This window comes from Anomaloglossus baeobatrachus, chromosome 2, assembly GCF_048569485.1.
Source record: "Anomaloglossus baeobatrachus isolate aAnoBae1 chromosome 2, aAnoBae1.hap1, whole genome shotgun sequence".
Taxonomy (NCBI): Eukaryota; Metazoa; Chordata; class Amphibia; order Anura; family Aromobatidae; genus Anomaloglossus; species Anomaloglossus baeobatrachus.
The window spans coordinates 761,757,626-761,783,220 of NC_134354.1; positions in this window are offsets into that span (position 1 = coordinate 761,757,626).

A 25,595-nucleotide genomic window follows, 5' to 3' on the forward strand; every position below is an offset into this window, starting at 1 on the left:
AGGCAGGCTTGGGTCGGAGGTGGAGGACCCAGACGAGGTTGAGGAGGCAGAAGCAGTGGAGGAACTTGGACAGACAGAGGATTGACGCACAAGTCGTGGGGACGGCAAGACTTGTGCAGGAGACCCTTCTCCATCTATCACCATAGTTACCCAGTGCCCAGTCAGCGACATGTAACGTCCCTATCCATGCTTACTGGTCCAAGTATCGGTGGTGAAATGCACCCGTTCACACACAGAGTTTCTCAAGGAAGCGGTGATGTTGTGTGCGACATGCTGGTGTAGCGCAGGCACACCTTTCTTAGAGAAGTAGTGGCGACTGGGCATCTGGTACTGGGGCACAGCGACGGACATAAGGTCTCGAAAATCCTGTGTGTCCACCTGGCAGAAAGGCAGCATTTCGGTAGCCAAGAGCTTACAGAGGGATAAAGTCAACATCTTAGCTTTGTCATGGGTCGCAGGAAATGGCCTTTTATTTGTCCACATCTGAGGGACACAGATCTGGCTGCTGTGTGTAGACGGTGTTGAGTAGGGTGTCCCTGGAAAAATGCAGGTTTGTGAGGAAAGTGTAGGCATAGACATAATGTTGCCTTTATCCAACGTTGGTGCTATCAATGTCTGAGAGAGCTGTACACACTCACTTGTTTCCCCTTCCAAACCAACTGACGACCTACCAAGCAAACTGTCTGTTGTGGTTACAGTGGTGGAAGTTGTGCGTGAAAAACCAGGTGTGACAGCTGTCCCCACAGTCCTAGAAGATGAATAGTGCGCAAATGCACTGGAAGGGGCAGGCGGTAGATGGTCCGCTCCGCTAGGCCGCATTGCAGCACGGTGAGCTTCCGACTGGGACATATGATATTTATTCATGTGACGATTCAAGGAAGAAGTTGTCAAACTGCTGAGGTTTTTGCCTCTACTTACAGATTCCCGACAAATTTTACAGATCACATGATTTGGGCAATCCTTTGCGATGTCAAAAAAGGACCAGGCTAGGCAAGGCTAAGAAGACATGCAACCTGCTGAGCCACCCCGACTAGTGCTCAGAGGCAGAGTGGTGGCTGAGGATGCAGTTTTAGACGTGCTACCAGTACTGCTCCTCTGTCCAGGAAGGCGCAAGGTAACTTCGTCGTCAGTTACATCCTCCTCCAACGCCTCTGTTGACCTCGAGTGCCTGATTGTGGGTTGACAGTAGGTAGGATCACATAGGCAGAAAACCCCATAATAGAAGCATGGAATGGCACTTTTGTTTCTGCAATTTCACTGCAGTTGGATTGTTTCCTATTTTACAGTACAACATGGGGCAGAAGGACTGGTGAGAAGAGGACAAGCCGCCCCGCAAAAACAAGCCCTCATATGCTCTCATATATATATATATATATATATATATATATATATATATCCACAGTACAACATGGGGCAGAAGGACTGGTGAGAAGAGGACAAGCGACAAGCTGCCACGCAAAAACATGCGCTCACATGCTCTCATATATATATATATACACAGTACAACATGGGGCAGAAGGACTGGTGAGAAGAGGACAAGCCGCCCCGCAAAAACAAGCCCTCACATGCGCTTTTATATATATACACAGTACAACATGGGGCAGAAAGACTGGTGTGAAGAGGACAAGCTGCTCCGCAAAAACATGCGCTCACATGCTCTTTTTTTTATATATATATATATATATATATATATATATATATATATATATACATACATATATATATCCACAGTACAACATGGGGCAGAAAGACTGGTGAGAAGAGGACAAGCTGCTCCGCAAAAACATGCGCTCACATGCTCTCATATATATATATATATATATATATATATATATATATATATATACATATATATATATACATACTAAGAAAGGAGTTATGGCTGGAGGGGGGATTGTTAGCCATTACAGGGACCATAAATACAAAGAATCAGAGGGAATGGGATTGGGGTAACATTAACCCTTTCAGCCCCGGAAGCCACATTAAGCCGAGAGCTGGAAGGGTTAATGGTTGCACAGGGTTATCGGCTCACCACTACACATAAGAGAAGTGCACTCACCACGCGATGGCTCTCGGCCGACTCCAGGGGGAATCCCCTCCTTCCTCACACCGATCACTGGAGCCGCAGGGGCTGCAAAACGATGGAAGGTACTCCCAGCAGCAAGGTGGTCTGTGTCCCCGGCAGCCACTGGTGACACTGTGGGCCTCCGGGACCGGACCAGCTTCTGCCCCCTCAGGCGATTAGGGGCTGCTCCCTCCTGCCTCTCTGCAGTGCCCGGAGCAGGCTTGTTAGAGCGCAGCAGATACCTGCAGACCCTCTCCTGGCTCCCTGGCACCAATGAAAAGCGAGCGGCCATCTTCAGATAACGCTCAGATGATGGATAACTCCGATGATAGATAAATGACAGATAACTCTCAAATGACAGATAACTCTCAGATAAATAATAAAACAAGCGCACTATGAGAAGCACCCGTGGAATCCTTTTTAACGTTTATAATATTAGAATTGCTCACCTTTGTTGGTTGTGCGCCCCCGCACAACTTCAGTGTCAGCTTATCAGACTGGAGTTCCTCCGAACAGATCCTGTGTCCAGGCTTCAGGAGTCCAGATTTAGGGTATCAATGTCGGCTACTGATTTCCACCGGCACCATGGAATTCAGGTTTTTGTTCCTCAATCCTCCAGCTTACCAGCTGGGTTTTTTGATATGTCAGCAGGTCCTTTGCAGCTATTACCGATTCCCAATAGGGAGGGGGTATATGGATAATTCTTTCGGTCTATGTATAGCGCAATAAGGATATTTGCTGGTGATAGTTATTTAAACTTTATTAATTAGGCACTCCTATTATTACACGCGTTTCAGCAGAATTGCTTTCATCAGGTAAAATAGGAGCAGTCTATAGACCCTCTCCTGGCTCCCTGGCACCAATGAAAAGCGAGCGGCCATCTTCAGATAACGCTCAGATGATGGATAACTCCGATGATAGATAAATGACAGATAACTCTCAAATGACAGATAACTCTCAGATGACAGGTAACTCTCGACTACTTAACAAGGAAGAGGGCTGCTCCTCCCCTCACACGGTTTATATACCCCTGCAGCGCTACCCGCCTAAAGTAGAGGACCAATCAGGATCCAGATTCTGCTGGGCCCGAGGAGCGCTAAAACAACTTCAAAAACGGTAAGTACCATTTCTATCAACTGTAAAACAAGGGGGGGGGGCAGAGAGAAGAGACAGGAGGGAAAACAGGACGGGTTCGGGGATTAATAGAGGGAAAGAGAAGAAGAAGGCCGTGCTCGACTACAGCCTCCTGTAGCCCCCACAGTTTTTCCCCAAATAGACACTTAAACATTAATTCAGAGTAATAATTTCCCCCCCCAAAAGCTCAGAAGAGTAAACCTATCTTAGGGTCAGGCTAAGTTCACACTTGCTTGTTTTGCATCAGTCACAATCAGTTGCACAAGATGTGACTGATGCTGCAGAAAAACTGCCTACAAAAATAAAAATTTATTAAAATCGAACACATGCAAAAAAAAAAAGATTTTTTTATGTAAAAAAAAAAAAATATTACATGTCTGCGACGACGTAGTAGACTGATCAGAGTGACCAAAATTAGCTGGTAATATGGCCTTTGTAGCCGCATTGCTATTGTATTGCCTGACATATCTGTAAAATAATGGAGAATATCCACTCTGAGGTAATAAAATGGAGAATCAGTGAATGTTTTTGTTTTTTTTGTAACATAGCTTTATTGATTTCATCATTAAAAACCGCAGGGAGCAACAAGCGGAATATCCGCACCTAATCCGCACCAGAAACGCACCAAAACACACAAAAACGCATGCGGATTTCGGTGCGGCTTTTTTTGCATTTTTTTTTACCACGTGTGCGGTAATCTTTCAGTGCCTGCGGAATTTTCTTGAGAAAATTCCGTTTTCCAGTGCGCACAGGGCCTTAGCCTTTTATTTTATAATTTTTAAAGGGGTTTGATTTCTTTAGGAAATAATTCCAAACACTCCTTTTTTTTAAGACATAAAACTATTTGATGGCGCATCTCAGACTTAACACTGTACAATCTTTACATCCATTCCTCCGGCTAACACCACTGCACTTGCTATTGAAAAAGGTCCCCAAACATTTGCTCCATTTTTTTTTATGTCAACACATATGTTACGGGGGGCTGTCTGATAATAACCGAAAGGAGTATCAGACAGTCAGGGTCCACCGTGCAAAGACTTTGCTGCAGACTATGGCAGAGTGCAAAACCTCTGTTAACTCACAGAAGGATATAATAAGTAAGTAAAGCAATTCCTCCCTTACTTGGAGGGTGTGTGGAATGATCTCTGTTAATAATCACAGAGACAAAGGCAATGTGTGCGAAATGGCACCTACCTAGGTCCGCTCTTCTAGTGGTGCAAAAGAGACGAACAGCAGCGTAAGCCGCACAAAGCTCCTACCTCTGTTCGCTCCCCTAGTGTGCGAGGATACGAACAACTGCCAGACGCAGTATAAGGAACGTTACCCTAGCGGCAACGTCCACCTACGAGTAGAATCACAAGGCCCAGCCAGACCATGTGCCTCAGGCACCTGCCTATGTCCGCTCCCCTAAGAGGTAAAGATACGGACAGCAGCCGAAGCTGTAAGGTATAAGAACGCTACCCTGCCGGTAGCGCTCACCTAGCATAGACAGAGGAATGCCTAGAGGAACGCGACAGAGCGTCTACTCATATGCATGAACCAAGAGGACTGAGCACCATGCGGCATGTGTCAGGGTCTTATATAGACTCTGTGCCTCATCCAAGATGGAGGACACCAGAGCCAATCCGCTGCCAGAACGACAGGAGTGACGTCATGCTGGCCTATCACCGAGCAAGACGTCACAAGCACATGACCAGCGACCAATCGGCATAGAAGGTGTCAGAGACATGTGACCTCGTGTCAGCGATGATGTCACCCGCACATGTGCAATGGCTCTAAGATTGGACTTAGTCTCCGGCGCTCGCACATGTGCAGTAGCAAGAAATCTGGACATAGTCTCCAGTGCTCGCAGCAACCGTAACAACATAATTGTAATATCCAGAATGTTATTACTGCCGTGGAAAAGGGGTTTATACAGATTCAAAATTTGTTTCTCCAATGTTAGAAATGGTAGAGGAGTGTACAGAGTCAAAAACAGTGACCAAATTGTCATTATATGCCGAAACTAACCAATGTGCACCAACATGATGGCTCTGGATGTACAGTTACAGAAGGGATGTCAGAATAGGCCAACACCATTGTGTCCATTAAACTTCAGCGTTAACTTTTCCACTTAATGCTTCCATGAATCAATTCTATTATCATCTAACCATTCATTGGTGGTAATTACTGCACAATCATTAATGATTAATTTTATATTATGTATGGTGACCAAACACAATAAAGATGTTCTGTGGGAGGTGTTGGTGGGCTTACGTTTTCTCTATCCATACCACTGTTTCCAATACATCAGCCGCTTTATGGTCGGGGTTAGATCCTACTCTGTGAATGTCTGTTTTTTTCCTTCTTGACGTATTTTCTTACAAGAATCCCCTGTCCCTTCAAGACTGGTATTTTTTGTGCTTGTTCTAGCGCCAAGTCACCATCTTGGGTGATTTGTTAAACATCTGACTGTCATATTAAACAATTTGTATATAGGAGTACGGGAACAAAGTCTTGTGGGTCCAAAAGATAAATTGAGTCTTCACCTTTGTAAGAGTATAAGACATTGCCGAATCAAATGTCAGATAATTTCTCCTGCAGTGTTTCATCTGAATCACTATTTAGTAAAAAAAAAAAAGCAAAAAACGTGTCCGCTCCCCCTTCCTGTAGATGCCGCGCATGGATCACGCAGTGCGGCAAGGTCTAGTGGAGAAAAATGATCAGTCCAGCGTTGATGTCTCGATAAAAATGTAACTTTTATTCCATTTTTTCAAAACGATTAAAATACACAGATCACAATTTCATAATGTTTAAATGCAGACGCGTTTCGGTGTAAGAACCTCATTCATTGAATGTCAGTGTTACAAATGGAGGGAGCTTTAAAATGTTAGACTGCTTCCTGCTGTAAATAACCCATACCAAACCCAATGACCTTTAATCCTTACCAAAAATAACTTAATAATAATAACACACCACAGACCAATGTGGGGTAGGCAAATGGCCACAGCTTTATTACTTAACCGATATTTCCAAAACCTTTTATAACGCAATATTGGGCCCTGACCTCCACCAACCACACTTTCCTTCCCCATGCCTGGTCACTGCACAAGGCAGTGAGCATGGTAGTGTTTCAGGGCCGAAACAACCCGCCACGGTAGGAAATTGCATATGACCTATGCAATCCACCGCCACCCAACAAAACCATCGCACTCTCCAAACCATCCTGTAAACCAGAAAAGAAAATATCGTTTCCTATGGCATTTAAGTGCACTTCATCTGCCCACATCAGATCCTGATTTTCCCCTTCCAACATGCAGTGACGCATCACGACACCCCCATTTGCCCTTAGGAAACGGGAGACCCTCATGTTCAACAACCTACGAGCTCTCTCGAAAGCTGCTAAATCGCGAGCCCCTCTACAAACCCGCCTAGGAACAATTTCTGACCAAACTAACACACAGCTGTCCTGAAACAAAAATCGGAGCCTGGCCAAATCCTCCTTCGTCTTAATAAAGTCTGCCAATTTTATTTTCCCCAAATCATTACCTCCTGCATGCAACGCCAACCGCTGATAGCCATGACCTGTGATACCACCTGTGCCCACGTCAAACCTCGAAAACCATGTCAAGACATCTCCGCCTGACGTAGATCCAGGTTCACGCCCGCGGATCGCACTTCGGCTTTTCTTCGTCAAAAATATATAGGAATGTCCCACAATCCAGATTTGTGGGAAGGACTGTAAAACATAACCAGAAAGCAGCATGGGAATTTTCTTCCTCTTCTCTTCTTCCCTGAAGTTTAACCAGCAGCTCCTGCAGACAGCCAAGACCTTCCTGCTGCACTCACTCTGTCATCAACCTCTCCAAGGCCTCAGACATCTCGGAGCATGTAACGTTTTTTTCCTCCAAGATCCAGGGGGTAAGAGGGAGTGAACCTGTACCCCACTAACTTTTATAACCCCATCTTTCCTCTCCCTCGAAACCCTGATCAAATTCCTTCGCAGTCCCTGACCCCTGTGCTAACTGCTATGGGGCCTACTATTCCTATTCGGTTACATCCTCCTATAGTGATCCGGTTTCCTGGGGACTGCGACTGATGGTTATAATTATCGGGTTATATCACTATAGTGGACTTAGATTAGAGCTTCAATGAATAACATATTTGAATTAATCGTAGTTTATTCTTAATGATAGATTAGATCCTGGCGGATATTAACACCCAGGGGCACTCGAGTTTTTAACAGATGGATCCACAAAGTCTCTGTTCAGTAACGTCCATTTAATGTCTCCTGTATGAAAGGGGATTTTAACCCTTTCTATACCCATCGCTTCAAATGTGGAGACGTTTCCATTATGACGTTGGATGAAATGTCTACAGATTGCTGTGTTATCTTATTGGTTGCGTCAGATAGATGACACCTAATGTGGATTTTCAAGGGGCCACCTGTACACCCCACATATTGTAGGTTACACTCCGTACATTTAATAAGACAATTTTATAAGATTTTTTTGTAACAAAGTATTTTTTTTTACTTCTTCATGTGTTTGCAACACGTACAGTTTGTGTGGCCACATTTATATGACCCCTTGGTATTGAACCATGTATTCTGACTAGTGGGAGAGATAAGAAACAAACTGGGAGAAAGAATGGCATTTAATGTTGGTGACGTCTTTGCTATCATCATTCCCTTCTTTTTTTAATAATTCTTTATTTTTAAAAAGTTTTGTTCCAATTACTGTCTAGTTGTAATTACAGCAAAATATAGAAACATTGAATCATTTAAATATAAAACTTGGTAGGCGAGATCTTGAGCTACAAAAGAATAGATAATTCTGAGGAAGTACAAGAAAGTTCTTGGACTCAACGAGACACTTCAGTTAGTGGTGGGATTTGCAGGGGGCTCCCACAGGGTAGAGACACATGAGCAGGGATTGAAATAATAATATGGGGTAGGGGAGGAAAGGAGGAAATATATGTGGCTATATGCTGAATAGGTTGATGGCCGACTGCATGTACCAGCTATGTAGTCAGTACGTTATACTTGCTGGACTAAGGATCCCAGTTTGCTTTGTGTGTTTCACAACTGGAAAGCTCCTCTAATCTATATATCAAGTGAACCTTTCTGTCCACTCTTGAAGAGTTGGAGGGGATGGTTGCTTACAGTGGACAGAGTGAAAATGTTTGGCCGTTCCAACTAACGGGTAACAGCCCATGTTTTTTGTGCAGTAGGTTATTGAAAGGCAGGACAGCAAGACCTCCTTAACCTTCAGGTCATGCTTCAAGATGCCAAGGTCTTGAAGCGTATTATTTATGCCTGTCCAGTACGGCTTCTAGTCCAGGCAATGCCAGAAAGTGTGAGACAGATTTCCTATATGGGCTTTGCAAAGTTTAGTTTTCCAGCAAAGTTTAGAGTCGGTCAATCCAAAGTGATATAAAGCTTCTGGAGTTCTATACCAGCGAGATATTTTATATGCATTTTCCTGTAGTAAGGTACATCTAGAGAAACCATCTGAGTTAGCTAGATCTTCTCTACTTCAACCTCTGTTAGTGTGATCTTGAGTTAATTTTCCCATGAGAGTAAAAACACAGGTTTGGAGAAGGCTATAGGGGAAATGAGACAAGAAGATATCTTAGATACCAGCTTGGGTATGGGAAAAGAGACCTTGGTAAAGAGGTCTAGCCAGTGGCGTAGCAACTGCTTTTGCCGCCCGGGGCGGTCGTCAAATTTGCGCCCACCTCCGTTGGCCGTCGATAATCCAGGAACGTTCAAAAATTCGGAAAGCCATCAAAATATTTATTTTTCAAGGAACTACAATCGAACTAATTGTAGACTGCTGCTTTTAGTCCTAAACTTTCACTTTTTTACACACATATGGAGGCCTATTATACACATGGCCTTATACTTTTTATACACATATTGTAGAAAATTATCTAGCATCCAGATCAGTAGATTGGTTAAAAATCAATTTTCCTTTATTCCAAACTTCATAAAAGCATAAAATTCTCCATCATGATGAAGAACGCATCACAAGGCATGTAAGGTGGACGCGTTTCGGACAAAAAACTAGTCCTTAATCTGAGACAACACAATACATCTGAACACATACTTATAAAAGGAACCACAGGAAGTCATGAACAATCAAAGCTGAACAAGGTCACCTGATATGCTGAGTAATGAATCGCAGTAACCCTTACAAGACACTCAAAATTTTGTTTCTAACATTCATGCCAGTTGGAGTTCTACTTTGTAACATTAACATCCATTGTGCCTCATGGCGCAATAATAAATCATTTAAATCTCCACCTCCCCTCAGTGTCTGCACTTTCTCTATTGCATTAACTCTAAAGTGGCTCAAATCAGCTCTATGTATATGCAAAAAATGACGGCAGGCGGCTGATAAACTGCGTGTGATGGTGTGACCTACGTCATAAACGTGCTCCGATATGCGGCGTCTTAAAGTTCGTGAAGTATTCCCCACATACTGGATATTGCAATCTGTACACGTTATGACATAGATCACACCAGCAAAACCGCAGTTCATCAGAGACTGAATTTTAAATTCCTTTTTTGTAACAGAGAAAACAGTTTTGTCCGTATTCCACATGAATCTGCACAGCCCACAGTTTTTCTGGCCGCATTTGAAAGACCCACAAGTGGGTAGCCAATTCCTTGCAGTTATTTCGTTGCCCAGAGTGTTTTTATTTTTGTTCTTTTTGGAGTGATCTCTGGGGGACACTCTATTAGCGATAGTTTTATTCCTCCTAGACACGAATTTGACTCCGCTTTTTAATGTGTCATCTACATATAAAATCGGCAAGAATTTATACACATATGTATTAGCTTGATGCTTCAAGTTTTCTTAAACCACAATTATGAAAATTGAAAAGATATTTTTTAATAATAAGAGCAACATTAAGTCGGTTGAAAATCTAGAGAAACCATGAGTTAGCTGGATCCTCTCTACTTCAACCTCTGTTAGTGTGATCTTGAGTTAATTTTCCCATGAGAGTAAAAACACAGGTTTGGAGAAGGCTATAGGGGAAATGAGACAAGAAGATATCTTAGATACCAGCTTGGGTATGGGAAAAGAGAGCTTGGTAAAGAGGTCTAGCCAGTGGCGTAGCAACTGCTTTTGCCGCCCGGGGTGGTTGTCAAATTTGCCGCCCCCCTCCGTTGGCCGTCAATAATCCAGGAACTTTAAAAAATCCGGAAAGCCATCAAAATATTTATTTTTCATGGAACTACAATCGAACTAATTGTAGACTGCTGCTATTAGTCCTAGACTTTCACTTTTTTACACACATATGTAGGCCTATTATACACATGGCCTTATACTTTTTATACACATATGTATTAGCTTGATGCTTCAAGTTTTTTTAAACCACAATTATGAAAATTGAAAAGATATTTTTTAATAATAAGAGCAACATTAGGTCGGTTGAAAATTTACAAACTCTTTACCGAAAGGAAAGCGCACGCAAAGTTATTGATAACTATCAACATTAAGTCCATCAGCAACTTCCCTCTCTATGGAGAGGACTGCCATGTCTGTAAGCCTTTTCTTGCTCATTGCTGATCGAAGGTAGTTCTTTATGAGCTTGAGTTTAGAGAAGGAGCGCTCACAGCTGGCAACGCTAATAGCTCGGGTAAGTAAGATGCGCAGTAAGCACAAAGAGTGAGGGCGGTCCTGCACCAATGTTCAGTGCATGTGTTACCTGCGGTGCCGCATGTATTCCGAAGGGAGGTTAAACAGTAATAGCATCCAGAGCGGGGGTGCTCGTCACAGAGGAAGGTCCATATGGATAGAGACGAGAAGGAACTGACCGCACTCCAACTGCTGGACGCGTGGAAGCCTAATTGACAGGCAAAACGGCCGTCGTCCTCTTGTAGGAGCCTGCTCACCGACTGCGTCCAGCCTTTTACCTGCACTGATGATTAAATGAGAATTCCTACACAGCGGTTGGAGTGCGGTCAGTTCCATCTCGTCTCTATCCAAGATGCGCAGTAAGATCACAATATTTGGGACAGAATCTCCAAGGTGGTAACTCTGTATGAAGCTCAAAAGATCAAAGGCTCCATCAATTTTGTCATTTCCTGAAGCTTCAACAAAATACTGCAATCTCTTCCTTTCGGCAGAGAAGTCCTCTTTTTCTACATCTTCATCAACTTTGCCAAGCTGACAATCATAATTATCATCAAGCAGGTTTGATAGTGCAAGGAAAGCATATTTGTTTGCAAGATCATGAACTTGCTGAAATCTGCAAGATATTTCTTCAATCAACCTGTCTGTGACAACATTTCCCGTCTCGACTCTGCATCAAATCCCAGCGCTTCATCAGTCGATCCTTCACCATCCATGCGTTTCTTTTTGCGGATTCGACGCTCCATGCTTATCCCCATTTTGGAACAGAGTTTTTCGGATTCGTCTATTGCACTGTCCTCCATCTTTTCCCTATTCTGAAGAAGGCATCTGATAAAACGATCTGAGACGGGGTTCCAGGCACGGAGTCCACAGCGTGGATTCGGGACAAGGCATCGGCTTTCCCATTACGTGACCCTGAATGGTACATAATAATAAATTTAAACTGGTTAAAGAATAGGCTCCACCGAGCTTGCTTGTGGAGACAGGCACCTGGCAGATTTAAGAAATTCCAGGTTACGATGGTCCTTGAGAACTACCACTTGTTGCGTTGCTCCCTGTAAGTGGTGTCTCCATTCCTTAAAAGCTGATATAATAGCCAACAACTCCTTGTCCGCAATGTCATAGATCTTTTCTGCAGGGGACAACCGGCGAGAAAAGAAGGCACATGAATGTAAGAGACCCTTGTCCCCCATCCTCTGTGAAAGAATAGCCCCAAGTGCATAATCGGAAGCGTCGACTTCCACAATAAAAGGAAGTGCGGGATCCGGGTGTGTCAGGATTGGCGCCGAGGTAAAACAAAACTTGAGATGATTAAAAGCTTCCCGGGCCTGGGCGGACCACACAAACTTCTGCCCCTTCTTGGTTAGCAAGGTGATAGGACGGACAATCTCTGAAAAGTTGCGGATAAAGCGCTTTTAAAAATTAGCAAAGCCGACAAAGAGTTGTACCTCCTTGATGTTTCTCGGTTCTGGCCAGTCTAGAATTGCCTGGATCTTGCCAGACTCCATATTCAGTCCGTGAGGAGAGATAACATATCCTAAGAATTGAATCTTGGTGCAATGAAATGCACACTTTTTCAGCTTAATGTACAGGTGATTATCCCTCAGACGGGTTAGTACTGTCTTAACGTGCTGCTGGATTTCCTGTAAGGAATCAGAAAAGATCAAGATGTCATCCAGGTAAATCACCACAAACTGGTCCAATAAATCCCTAAAAATATCATTGGCTAGATGTTGGAAAGCCGCAGGGGCGTTACAGAGTCCGAAGGCCATCACTAGATACTCATAATGTCCATACCGACATCTGAACGCTGTCTTCCACTCATTCCCGAGACGTATGCGGAGTAAATTATATGCTCCACGGAGATCCAATTTGGTAAATATTTTGGCCTGTTGTACCCTCTCCAATAGTTCGGGAACTAACAGCAACGGATACCAGTTCCGGATGGTTATTTTATTAAGCTCCTGGTACTCGATACAAGGTCTCAGAGTCCCATCTTTCTTCTTTACAAAAAAGATGGGAGCCCCTGCTGGTGAAGAAGAAGGTCGAATAAACCCCTTGGCTAAGTTTTCATCGATATACTCTTTCAGGGATTGTAACTCTGGGGCCGCCAATGGGTAGACATGACCAAACTGAATTTCTGCCTCTGGAAGTAATTCTATAGGACAATCATACGATCTATGCGGGGGAAGCCGATCTGCTTTTTTCTTGTCGCATATATCTGCAAATTCATTATAGACCGAGTGTAGAACAGATACCAGTAAAGTGCCCTCCGCAGTCGGTGTTACTGGAACCGATACTGTTGGATTAATAGTCAAACCGCTCTGAGGTGGAAAGGATATTTCCTTTGTCTCCCAATTGATGACTAGATTTTTAGACCGCAACCAAGGAAGTCCTAGAATTATCGGAAAATGGGGAGAAGAAAGCAACATGCAAATAAGTGTCTCCCGATGACCTGGTTTTATCACACATTCCAGAGGTACCGTCTCCCGATCAACTGGTCTTGAGACTATTGGAGAACCGTCTACCTTTTCCATGGTAACCGATGAGGCTCTTTGTTCAGTCCCAATACCATGTTTCCTGGCAAAAGAAGAGTCCATGAAATTTCCCCCTGCCCCCGGAGTCTATCATAGCAGATGTAGGAATTAACTGTCCCTCCCACCGAATCTGAATTGGAAGCGAGCAATGGGTGTATTTTCCTTCCGGGTCCTTAGATGACGTTGACATCAATGTCGAGAGAAATACTGCATCCAGGTGTATACTTGCTTCAGAGATGTCGGTCTCCGCGTCTGTATTATCACACTCTGTTACTGCTGCCACTATCTTATTCGATCGCTTAGGACATTCTGGGCAGTTAATCAGAAAATGATCGGATTGGCCACAATAAAAACATAAACGCTTATGGAGCCGATGTTCACGACGTTCGTTGGTCTCTCGCCGTTATAGAGTCTACTTGCATGGGAACATCCTCAGCCTCCCGTGGATTCCTGTTAGCAGGTTCCCTAGAAGGAAAAGCAAAGTGGGTTGCCTTGTTTACAGCTGCCCATTTTTTCTGGTTGCGTTCCGTCAAACGGGTATCGATACGCACACAGTGTTGGAGAAACAGTTCACAATCCTGTGGAGACTCGGCACGAGCTAACTCATCCTTGATTGTACCGGACAGACCCTTTCTGAAAACCGACAATGGCGCATTATTTCCCCAATCGCTGTCCACCACTAACCTTTTAAATTCGGTGACATATTCAATGACAGACTACTTTCCCTGCTGTAAGGGAAGCAGAGCCGGTTCAGCGGTAGCACGGCGATTAGCATCATCGAACATTTGAGCCATTGCTGTTAAAAAGTCATCCAGGTTATTCAAACGGGTATCGTGGCTTTCAATCATGGGATTAGCCCAAGCCAGTGCTCGTGATGTTAACAACATGATTATACATAATACCTTTGACCGATCAGACCGGTAATAATCAGCATGTACATCAAAAAACAGCATACACTAATTAACAAACCCACGGAACAGACTTCGATCGCCACTGAACCGAAATAGAGGTAATTTAGGCATACCGGTGGCTGATACGGATTTAATGGGCACAGCTTCCTGAACCTCCAATCGGGTTCATAGATCCTGAAAAACCTGACGAAATACCTGGTGATCGTGGCCCAGTTGTGCCTCCATATCTCTAACTTTATTATGCACTGCCTCCATCTCCTGCTGCAAGGAGTTAATCAAGGACTAAAGGTTCTCCACCCGTGTCTCCGTCATTGCCCCAGCGAAATCCTCTTATTTTATGGGCTTGAGTATAATGTAATTCTATTGTATGAACTTGAGGATTCTGATCACATAGGACAATTAAGAGCAGAGACGGGTTCTTGGTGCAAGGAATTTCTATAATACACAGCCAACAATATGACCCAGTATATAGCACACAGAAACAAACACAAGCACAGTATATACCGCTGAGCACAGTCCTTCCGAATATAGTTCAGTAAATAAGTAGTCCAGGTAACGTAGATCCGAATGAAGAAAGTTTGTGGCACAAGTCCTCACACCGGTGTGACCGGGTGATAAGTCCCTGGTTTTGATCCACACGAATAATGTATCAAATGGTCCTGGCCAAGTTCAATAAGTCCAAACACGTTCTTAGCAGAAAGAGTAAATACGGGTAAAGTTCCGGAAAGACAGTTGCAAAGTATCTAACCGGTAAGTATCGCTTACATACACTTGGGACGTCCGAGCCGCTGGTAGAAGCAATACCGCCGGGAGTTAACCTGAGAACAGCCTTACAAAGAAGCCGCGGGTAATTCACAAAGATCTGGAAAGGCAACCAGGTAACGAGAGCAGCGGGGCAGCAGCAGACAGGAAGCAGTATACTCAAGCAACTAGACTAAGCTTATGGGCGGGTCTTTAAGCAGATGAACCGGAAGTAGGACACATAACAAAAACTCCATTTTAATAAAGGGCAAGATCATTCAGAAGCAACCTGGAACCCCGGAACACTGACAAGGAGTGTATGTTGTTTTTTTTATCATAAAGCATATGATCTGTAGTAGTTTTGTGGAGTTGCATTTACCATCCCTCCCTTTGACAAACCCAGCTTGATCTGGGTGTACAAGTTTAGGCAGTATTCTACTTATCCTTGTTGCTGAAATGTTTGCCCAAAGCTTCATGTCGGTATTTAGAAGTGAAAATGGACGGTAGCTACTACATTCTAGCTGGTTCTTGCCGTCTTTCGGGATGATTGAGATGAAAACCTCTGTTTGCTTGGGGGTGGGGTTCCAAATAGAAAGGAATTAAATACTTATACCAGATGGGGGAGTAAAATGGTTTTGAATTTTTTTATAATATATTTTAGGGAATCCATCGCGGCCTGGAGCCTTGCCATTTGGAATAGTTTTTCAAGGTACAGTACTAAAGACTTTTTCAAGGTACAGCACAAAAGACTTTTTGTGGTGTAATACCAGCAGACAATTAATCAAAATCCTCGGGTTGCACTGAAGGGAAGACAATCGGGTAAAGAAAGCTATTCATTTCCAAATGAACAAGGATTCATAGAATTGTTTGAAGGCATTGGCAATGTCTTCTATTCTACCTAGTAACACATTTTTGTTGGACAAGAGACACTTAAGGAATCCTTGTTGTGTTTTGTTTTTTTTGTTTGTTTGTTTTTTTGTGATGTGAGTTTACTAGCTTTGTTTCCATGCATATAGAATTTGTGTCTGCATCTCTGGTATATTTTGATCGTACGTACGTTTAGAATGTTTTTTAAGCAGGTTCTTAGGTTGAAAGTTCGGTCTGAATGTGTTTGGCTCTAGACCGCTTGTGGATATGTTGTAGAGTGTTTATCTGATGTAAAATAGACGTTTTTCTTTCTTTTCAACGTGATCCTAGGGCTATAATATCACCTCGCATAACTGATTTGTGGGTATCCCACACCATTGAAAGCAACGTGCAAGAGTTCACATTTTCTTTGAAAACAGGTCTAATGTTTTCGTTGTCAATAAGGGTTTCATTCAGTCTCCCGGTCGAAGGTGGGCGAGGTAGTGTAAAGATGAGAATTTCTAGGAATATAGGAGCATGATCCGAGATTGTGATAGAGCCAATTGAAGTTGATTTTACTACTTGTAAGCAGTAGCTTTATATAAGTAGATAGTCTAGTCTATGATATGAGTTATACAGCCATGAGTAAAAGGTGAAATCTTTGACTTGCTATCAAGATTTTTTTCCTGATTTAGAATGGGAATTCTTTTATTAATTGTCTTAGTGATTGCTTTAAACTGGGGGCTAAACAGTGTCCCCATGAGGTTGGAGATCATCTATGTGGGTTGTGTGGTACTCTTATCTTTCAGCATTGAGTCCCTGTCCATCCGAAAAATTATCGTCTGTGCTATATTTATCATCTGGTTTGGATATCCCTGCTAGCTTGTGTCTCATTATTAAAAGCCTCTTCCATGGAGGAATTCCTTCTGTATCCATACAGTTTCCCAACTGGAGTATTTTTAATATATGCTTGGGATGACATGATCTAACATCAGGGGTGGAATTGGTAGCTGTAATTTTTCTAAAGGGAGAAACTAGAATACCCGCAATGGGATCGATCTGTACACTTTTTTTTGTTAAAAGGAAATCTCCCAACATAAAAAAAAATTCTTGTATAGGAAGCATAAAACTGCTGAAATTGATAAGAAGCTGAATATTTTAAGGATCTGCAATTTTTTGGTAGAGAGAACCTAGAATACCTGCAATGGGATCCATAGTAAATGTGACCATGGAAATTGATTTTTTTTACCTCCAATTTGGTGGGTAAACTAGAGGTTTATATTATTGACACTCAGTTAATGAAATCCGACGCTAACTCCCTTGGTCCTTCCCATATCGTCAATATAGCAACCCAGCCACTTAATATGGGTGGAGAAGGGGTTAGCATAGGGAAACACAAAACGACTTTGCCATGTGTTAGAGAATAGTCAGCCAAAATATGCTGAGCAGCCATGTTGTACCTAACAGCCATCTTAGGCAGACTTGAGCAAACCAACTTTGCAGCTAATGAGATGCATTGGCTAGAGTTCTCCCCCCAGAGAGGAGATAGAGATGACATCAGTGTTATTAGCAAGTAGAAGAAGAAGTTCAAAAAGGTTAATTTGTATAGAACAATACAATTGCGTCAGTTGATAGATGGTGATGTGTAGTCAAGAATAGCAGGTATATTGAATTGATAAAGAAACAAAGTTGTCAATAGAGTTGTCAGTGTTTGAAGAGTTATGTGAAGTAGAGGCGCCTTCAGGGATCAGAAATGTTAGCCATGACAACATTACTGAATTAATTAAAAGTATCATGGAGGCCCATAAGGATCTGATAAGTTTTTACCGCAATGCTCGTAAATAATGTCATGATGTATCATTATATTCTTTGTTTTCTAATGTGTACGCCTTTCTCTGCAGTATGAGCTTTCCATTGTCTAACATGTATAAAAGCCCCCACACACCCATTAGGAACACTTCTTCATCTGTTGCTAATTCTGCTGTTCTACAAGACACCTGCGTGTGTCTTCGTGCCGATAACCTGTCTTATCTGCTCTGTTGCTATCTCGGAATAAACTTCAGTCTTTGCTTGGAACGGATTGTCTACAACGTCTTCTTAGCTCTCGAGGTCTACGAGAACTTTTTCTTTCAAGTGGCAAGCTCAGCTAAGGAGGAGAAGCCAGGACGGTGGCTGCCTCCAAGAAGAACCTAGGAAGAATTTGTAGACGAGAGCTAAGGACTGGAAGGGAAAAAGAAGAAAAAGCGTTGCGCAACGTGGAAGTCACTCAAAGGAAGCCAGCCTGAAGAGAACCACTCACGAGTGCATCCCAGTCTGGCCGATTGTTATTTTTATTTTATTATAAGAGACTAAGGACTATAGAGATTTATGTTTAACTAAGAAGAAACCTCTATGTGAGTTTATCTACAAGGGCGTGGAGAACTGTTTTTGTGCCACGGTAGCAAAGAGGCTTTAAAAGACGGAGGGATACGCCTGGCAAGCGTAGTGAGTGAGGCTGGAAAGCAACTACATCTCACTTGGTCGACTCAAGCCGGCACACGGGTCTTCCATACAGAGAGGTGTGAGTATCTAATTCTTGCTTGAATCGCATTGGTTGATACTAGAGCAGACTTAAAACGCGTCCTTGTAGACCACTGAACTGACATGGAGTGGTTAAAAGGACAGGCAGAAAGGCACGCTGTCACACCCCAGGTGGAAGGGGTTAATACAGAAGTTACATCGTTAAAAAGGATGCACTGGTTTGTGCAAGAGAATAGAGATTTAGACAGAAAGAAGACGCTAGTTAGGGAAGGGTGCTGAGTAGCGGCTTTGTGTAAGACAGTGATGGCTTTTGACCAGACAATTGAAAGACAGCCTCAGAGACAGCATATTAGTGGGGTCACGTGGAATAGAATAGTGTATGGGGAGAGAGAAGCGCAGTTGAGTGAGACATTAAAGCAAGCGGAGGTAGCACAAAGGGAGGGATATGAGCTCCGGGACCTGCATGCAGCGATGAAAGAGAAGGGGGAGGTGGCACGGAGTCAGAGTGTGGCAGGGAAGAAAGTTGAGGAATGGAGACTTAGGTTACAGAACTGGATGCGAGAACATATGGAAAAACAAGAAGTAGTGACAAAACATATTCAGTTGATGCAGGAGCAGTTAAAGAAAGAGTCTGGGGAGGCTGGTGATGGGGACGATTCATCCCAGATAGAGGACAAACCTAATGCCACTTCTACCCCTAAAATAGCTCCCGGCCAGGCATCCCTGATACATCTTAAATTTATTAAAAACCTGCCCAATTGGGATGAAAGTAAAGGGGTGTTCCGTAATGTTCGTGGTTTTGAATCATGGTTGAATAAGTTTCAAATTGAGTCCGCAGAGGATGCTGCCCGATACTTCCGGTCCTTTGTTCCTCCTGAATTTTTGTCCCACTACAAAGTACAAGAAGGAAGAGCGATTCATTATGACCTTACAGATTCTCAGGGGAGGATGAAGTTAGTGATCTCCCAAAAGCCACGAGAGAGAAAGTCTAATCCGGGATTGTTAGAGTCCTTCAAAATTAAGAAAGGGGATGAGCTTAGAGTTGAAGCAAGTAAGTGGGTTGCAGCCTGGTGCGTAGTGTTTGACAAGTTATTGAGTAGTATGGATCAAGGAAATAGAAATGTGATGATGGAACAGTTTGTGAAGAAAGTACCCTTTGACGGGGCTTTCAAGTCAGGGGTTTTGAATAATGCTGAATCTATTGAGGATGTAGTCCAAGCCTTGTTAACCAATGTCAGAACCATGCAGTCCGAGACGAAGGGAGACGAATCTAATGTTTTTGCCTTACGCGCGCCTTGGGTTGCATCTGCTGATTCACGGAGACCAGGGTTTCCAGGGGGGGATGGCCAGCTGCCGAGAATGGGCTGGTCCCAGTCGGCAGAGCCCCCCTTTCGGAACCCCAATAGGGGTCCTCCGGTGTGTTATTTCTGTGGACAGGTGAGACATATCAAACGTCAGTGTTCTCATTTGGAGCAGAGGAACATACCTCGGGTACCATTTAACCCCCCCATGTCCCGAGGTATTCCCGGTCCCCATCCACAGGGAGTAAGACCTCCTTATCCCCTCGTGGATGATCCCCGGCAGTATCAGCAGTACAATGGTCTTCAAATGGTTAATCCTGCCACTCAGGGACCTTCCGCTCCCCTAGCTCTTAATTACACAGGCCCAGAGATCAATGCTATTCAGGGTGGAGCCATTCCTCGTTTCTATGCTCCGGCAGTGAAGGAGCTGCAGGAATATGAGGACCGGGCTCTCACTGATGGTCTCTTTGGGGCAGAGGTGGGGGCTGTGGGGCGAAAGACTCTCATAGACGAGAATGATGGATTTTTTTGGGCTTCCCACGGCGGGAGACACGGATTGATGCTGTGAACCCCCTGTTCCCCTCACCTTTCTTGCCCATCTTTCCCTGGGCATGGATGGACAACCATATGTCAGAGGGAGAATGGAGGGGCTATCATGGGAAGACTTTTTCGTTCATACCGGAGCCTCGGTTTTGTAACTGGGCACTAATTGCAGTCACCCCCTGGATTGCCTGAAACTACCACTTTGGTAGGATTTGAAGGCTCCTGTATTCAAGCAACAAAAAGCCGTCCAGTGAACCTGAGATTTCCGGACTCAGGGGGATCGAAGCAAAGGGGTCTTCGATGTACTTTTTGGGTAAATCCACAGTTGGACTCCACTATTTTGGGAACTGATGTACTAGGAGCATTGGGAATTGTTGTTGATTTATGTAACCGAGCTCTGTGGCGTGACAAGAGAGCCACTGTTTGTTCCGTTATTGTGCCTGTGGAAGAAGAGCTGGAGAGTCATAAAGTAGACATTGCCAGCTTGAATCTATGTACTGATGAAATTTTGGGGAAAATGTTGCAAATGATGCTTTAAAAGATGAATTGAAACAGTTGTTCCCAGAATTGTGGACTTCAAATGAAACTGATTGTGGTCTAATGCAAACTCATGTTAAAATTGATGGTGATAAGCTATCACCTTTCCAGCGACAGTACCAAATTCCTGAAGAAATCATCCCGTACATACAGGTGGCAGTTTCTGGGTTGGAAAAAAGTAGATTTTGGGTACTGACCGTAAAATCTCTTTCTTGGAGCCTTCATTGGGGGACACAGAGACCATGGGTTGTATGCTGCTGCCACTAAGAGGCGACACTAAGCAAAACAAGGAAAACTCCTCCTATGCAGTATACACCCACCAACTGGCAATCATTCCTCAGTTAGTGAGAAAGCAATAGGAGACAACAAGTAAAGAACGAACAATCTTACAGAAGTGAACATTAAACTCAACATTCAACAGTAACATATGTCCAACACAAGGGCGGGTGCTGTGTCCCCCAATGAAGGCTCCAAGAAAGAGATTTTACGGTGAGTACCCAAAATCTACTTTTCTTTATCGCTTCATTGGGGGACACAGAGACCATGGGATGTCCTAAAGCAGTCCCATGGGTGGGTCTAATGTTACTCTCAGGGCTGACCTCGGTCCACTGCAGCCTGCAGAACTCGTCTACCGAGGCTCGCATCAGAGGATGCGAAAGTGTGGACCCTGTAGAACTTTGTGAAGGTGTGGAACGAAGACCAGGTGGCCGCTTTGCAAAGCTGTGACGCTGGAGCGTGGTGACGGACCGCCCAAGAGGCTCCCACCGCCCCCTGGTGGAATGGGCCGTAATCCTGAGTGGGCGCGTTTTCCCTCTTACCCGGTAGGCTTCTAGCACGGCAGAGCGGATACATCGCGCAATGGAGGACTTGGAGGCAGGTAGGCCTCTGCGCGGGCCGGATGGAAGCACAAATAGGGAATCCGACCGTCTGAAATGAGACGTCCTGGAAATGTACAGGCGGAGGGCTCTGACCAAGTCCAGCTTGTGGAGAAGAATCTCACGAGGGTGAGAAGGGTTCAGGCAAAAAAAGGAAGAACAATGTCCTCGTTGAGATGGAAAGAGGAGACCACCTTGGAAGAAAGGACGGTACCGGCCGGAGGACTACCTTATCCTGCTGGAAGACGAGATAAGGAGAGCGGCAGGAAAGCGCCGCTAGTTCAGATACCCACCTGATTGACGTGATGGCAACTATGAAGGCGACCTTCCAAGAAAGGAACGTTAGAGACACCTCCTGAATAGGTTCGAAGGGGGTATGCTGAAGAACGGACAGAACTAGGTTGAGGTCCCAGGGCTCCACAGGAGGCTGAACGGGGGGCACCGAATGAGCGGCACCTTGGATGAATGTGCGAACCAGTGAGCGAGAGGCAATCCTCTTCTGGAAGAGAATGGAAAGAGCAGACACTTGCCCCTTGAGAGAGCTGAGTGCCAACCCTGCATCCAGACCAGACTACAGGAAGTACAACAGAACTGGTAAGGAGAAGATCATGGCTGTGACCTGGTTAGCTTCACACCAGCGGAAGTAGGCCTTCCACGTACGGTGGTAGATGCAGGAAGAGGAAGGCTTCCGTGCTTTAATCATTGTCTGGACGACCCTTTCTGAGAATCCTGAAGAGGTTAGTACTGCGGCTTCAACAGCCATGCCGTTAAATTGAGCGACTGTGAATTCTGGTGAAGAAAAGGTCCCTGAGTGAGAAGGTCTGGGACGTCTGGAAGTCTCCACGGAACGTCGGCGAGAAGGTGCACGAGTTCTGCGTACCACGGGCGACGGGGCCACGAGAATCACCGGTACTCCTTCTGATTTGATCTTCTTGACTAATTTGGGGATAAGCGGAAACGGAGGAAAGAGGTACGGCAGAGAGAACTGCGACCAGGGAATCGCTAAGGCGTCCGTTGCGAGCGCCAGTGGGTCTCTTGCTCTGGAGACGAACTGGGGCACCTTGTGATTCCACCTGGAGGCCAGGAGATCCACGTCGGGGGTCCCCCACCTGGAACAGATCTGCTGGAAGATTCTGGGATTGAGGGACCACTCTCCCGCGTCGAGTCCTTCTCGGCTGAGGAAGTCGGCGGCCCAATTGTCCACTCCCGGGATGTCGACCGCTGAGATCGCTGGGATGTTCTGTTTGGCCCAGTCGAGGATTTGAGATACCTCCTTCATCGCCGCTCGGCTGCGTGTTCCGCCCTGATGGTTTATGTAGGCCACAGTGGTCGCATTGTCGGACTGTACCCGAATTGGGTGTCCTAGAAGCAGGGACTCCTAGTGAAGAAGAGCCAGGCGAACTGATCTGAGTACCAAGATGTTTATGGGAAGCTTGGTTTCCGACTCGGTCCAGCGACCCTGAACCGTAAGGTCTTGGAATGTGGCTCCCCAGCCTAGCAGGCTGGCGTTTGTCGTGATGACCTTCCATCGAAGGGGAAGAAATGATCTCCCTTGTAGGCTGAGGGGAGAGCGTTTCCACCATTCCAATGATTCTCTGACTCGAGGAGGGAGCACGATTGGCCGATCCAGGGAGTGAAGAGACTTGTCCCATGTTGCTAGAAGGAGACCCTGAAGAGGGCGAGTATGGAATTGACTGTAGGGCACAGCTTCCATTGACGCCACCATTTTTCCGAGAATGCTCATGCAGTACCGAAGAGATCAATGGGGTGCGTGTTGGAGCTTCCAAATCCCCCTGAGGATAGCTGAGAGCTTGTCCTTGGGCAGAAGAACCTTCGCCTGTGCGGTGTCGAAGATCATGCCGAGGAATGAGATGCGTTGAGCCGGGATCAGAGATGACTTTGTCTGTTGATCAACCAGCCGAGACGGTCTAGCGTATCCAGAGTGATGTTGAGGCTGTCGCGGCACTCCGACGCCGAGGGAGCCTTAATCAAAATGTCGTCCAGGTACGGGATGGCTAGAATTCCCCGGGTCTGAAGAATAGCCATGACAGTTGCCATCACCTTGGTGAAGACTCTGTGAGCTGTCGAGAGCCCGAATGGGAGAGCTGTGAATTGAAAGTGTTGCTCCTGAACCATGAAGCGTAAGAATCTCTGATGAGCTGGAAAGATCGGGATGTGGAGATAGGCATCCTGGATGTCCACCGAACAAAGGAACACCCTGGGTTCCATGGATGCTATCACTGAGCGCAGAGACTCCATGCGGAATCGACGGAGACGGACCCGCCTGTTGAGGCGCTTCAGGTCCAGAATGGGACGGACTGTGCCATTCTTCTTCGGGACAACGAAAAGGTTTGAATAAAAACCCCGAAATCGGTCTTGAGGGGGGACGGGGGTGATGACCCCAGAGTCTCGCATGGACTGGATGGCTGCGAAGAATCCCTTGGTGAGAGAGGGATCCTTGGGGGGTTTGGACTTGACAAAGCGTGAGCGTGGGAGAGAAGAAAACTCTATCTTGTAGCCGTGAGAGACGTCTCGGACCCAGGCGTCGTCTATCACGGAAAGCCACGCGCTTCTGAACATGCGGAGGCGACCGCCGACCCTGGATGAGGATCCGGGAATGGGAGCCCAGTCATGCGGAGGAGAATCTGTTGGAGCTGGAGGTCTTGGACTGCTGGCCACGGGAACGCCAGGAACGCCAGTGGGGTGTTGCCTTAAAGGAGGGTGTTATGGTTGATGTGTCTCTGGAGACTATGTCCGGATGTCTTGCTACTGCACATGTGCAAGCGCTGGAGACTAAGTCCTATCTTGGAGCCATTGCACATGTGCGGGTGACATCATCGCTGACACGAGTTCACATGTCTCTGACACTTTCTAAGCTGATTGGCCACTGGTCATGTGCTTGTGACACGTGGTCACATGTCTCTGACACCTATGCCGATTGGTCGCTGGTCATGTGCTTCTGACGCTTTGCTCGGTGATAGGCCAGCGTGACGTCATTGCTGTCATTCTGGCAGCGGATTGGCTCTGGTGTCCTCCATCTTGGATGAGGCACAGAGTCTATATAAGACCCTGACGCACGCCGCCCAGCGCTCAGTCCTCTTGGTTCATGCATGAGGGTAGACGCCCTGTGTACGTCCCTCTAGGCATCTCTCTGTCTATGTTAGGTGAGCGCTACCGGCAGGGTAGCGTTCTTATACCTTACAGCTTCGGCTGCAGTCTGTATCCTTACCTCTTAGTGGAGCGGACATAGGCAGGTGCCTGAGGCACATGGTCCCGCTGGGCCTTGTGATTCTACTCGTAGGTGGATGTTGCCGCTAGGGTAACGTTCCTTATACTGCGTCTGGCAGTTGCTCGTATCCTCGCACACTAGGGGAGCGAACAGAGGTAGGAGCTTTGTGCGGCTTATGCTGCTGTCCGTCTCTTTTGCACCACTAGAAGAGCGGACCTAGGCAGGTGCCATATCTAGTGGTTTGTGTCCTTGCACACTAGTGGAGCGAACGCAGATAGGAGCTTTGTGCGGCTTACGCTGCTGTCCGTCTCTTTTCCACCACTAGAAGAGCGGACCTAGGCAGGTGCCGTATCTAGTGGTTCGTGTCCTCGCACACTAGTGGAGCGAACGCAGGTAGGAGCTTTGTGCGGCTTACGCTGCTGTCCGTCTCCTGGCACCACTAGAGGAACGGACCTAGGTTGGTGCCATTTCACACTCACTGCTTTTGTCTCTGTGATCTTTAACAGAGACCATTCTACACACCCTCCAAGTAAGGAAGGAATTGCTTTATTTTCTAATTATATTCCTCTGTGAGTTTAACAGAGGTATTGCACTCTGCACTTGTGCTATTATTTTTTACAGTGCCACACTTATATACCCCTTATCCTCTGCCATAGTCTGCAGCAGAGTCTTTGCATGGTGGACCCTGACTGTCTGACATGCCTTTAGGTTTTATTATCAGACAGCCCCCC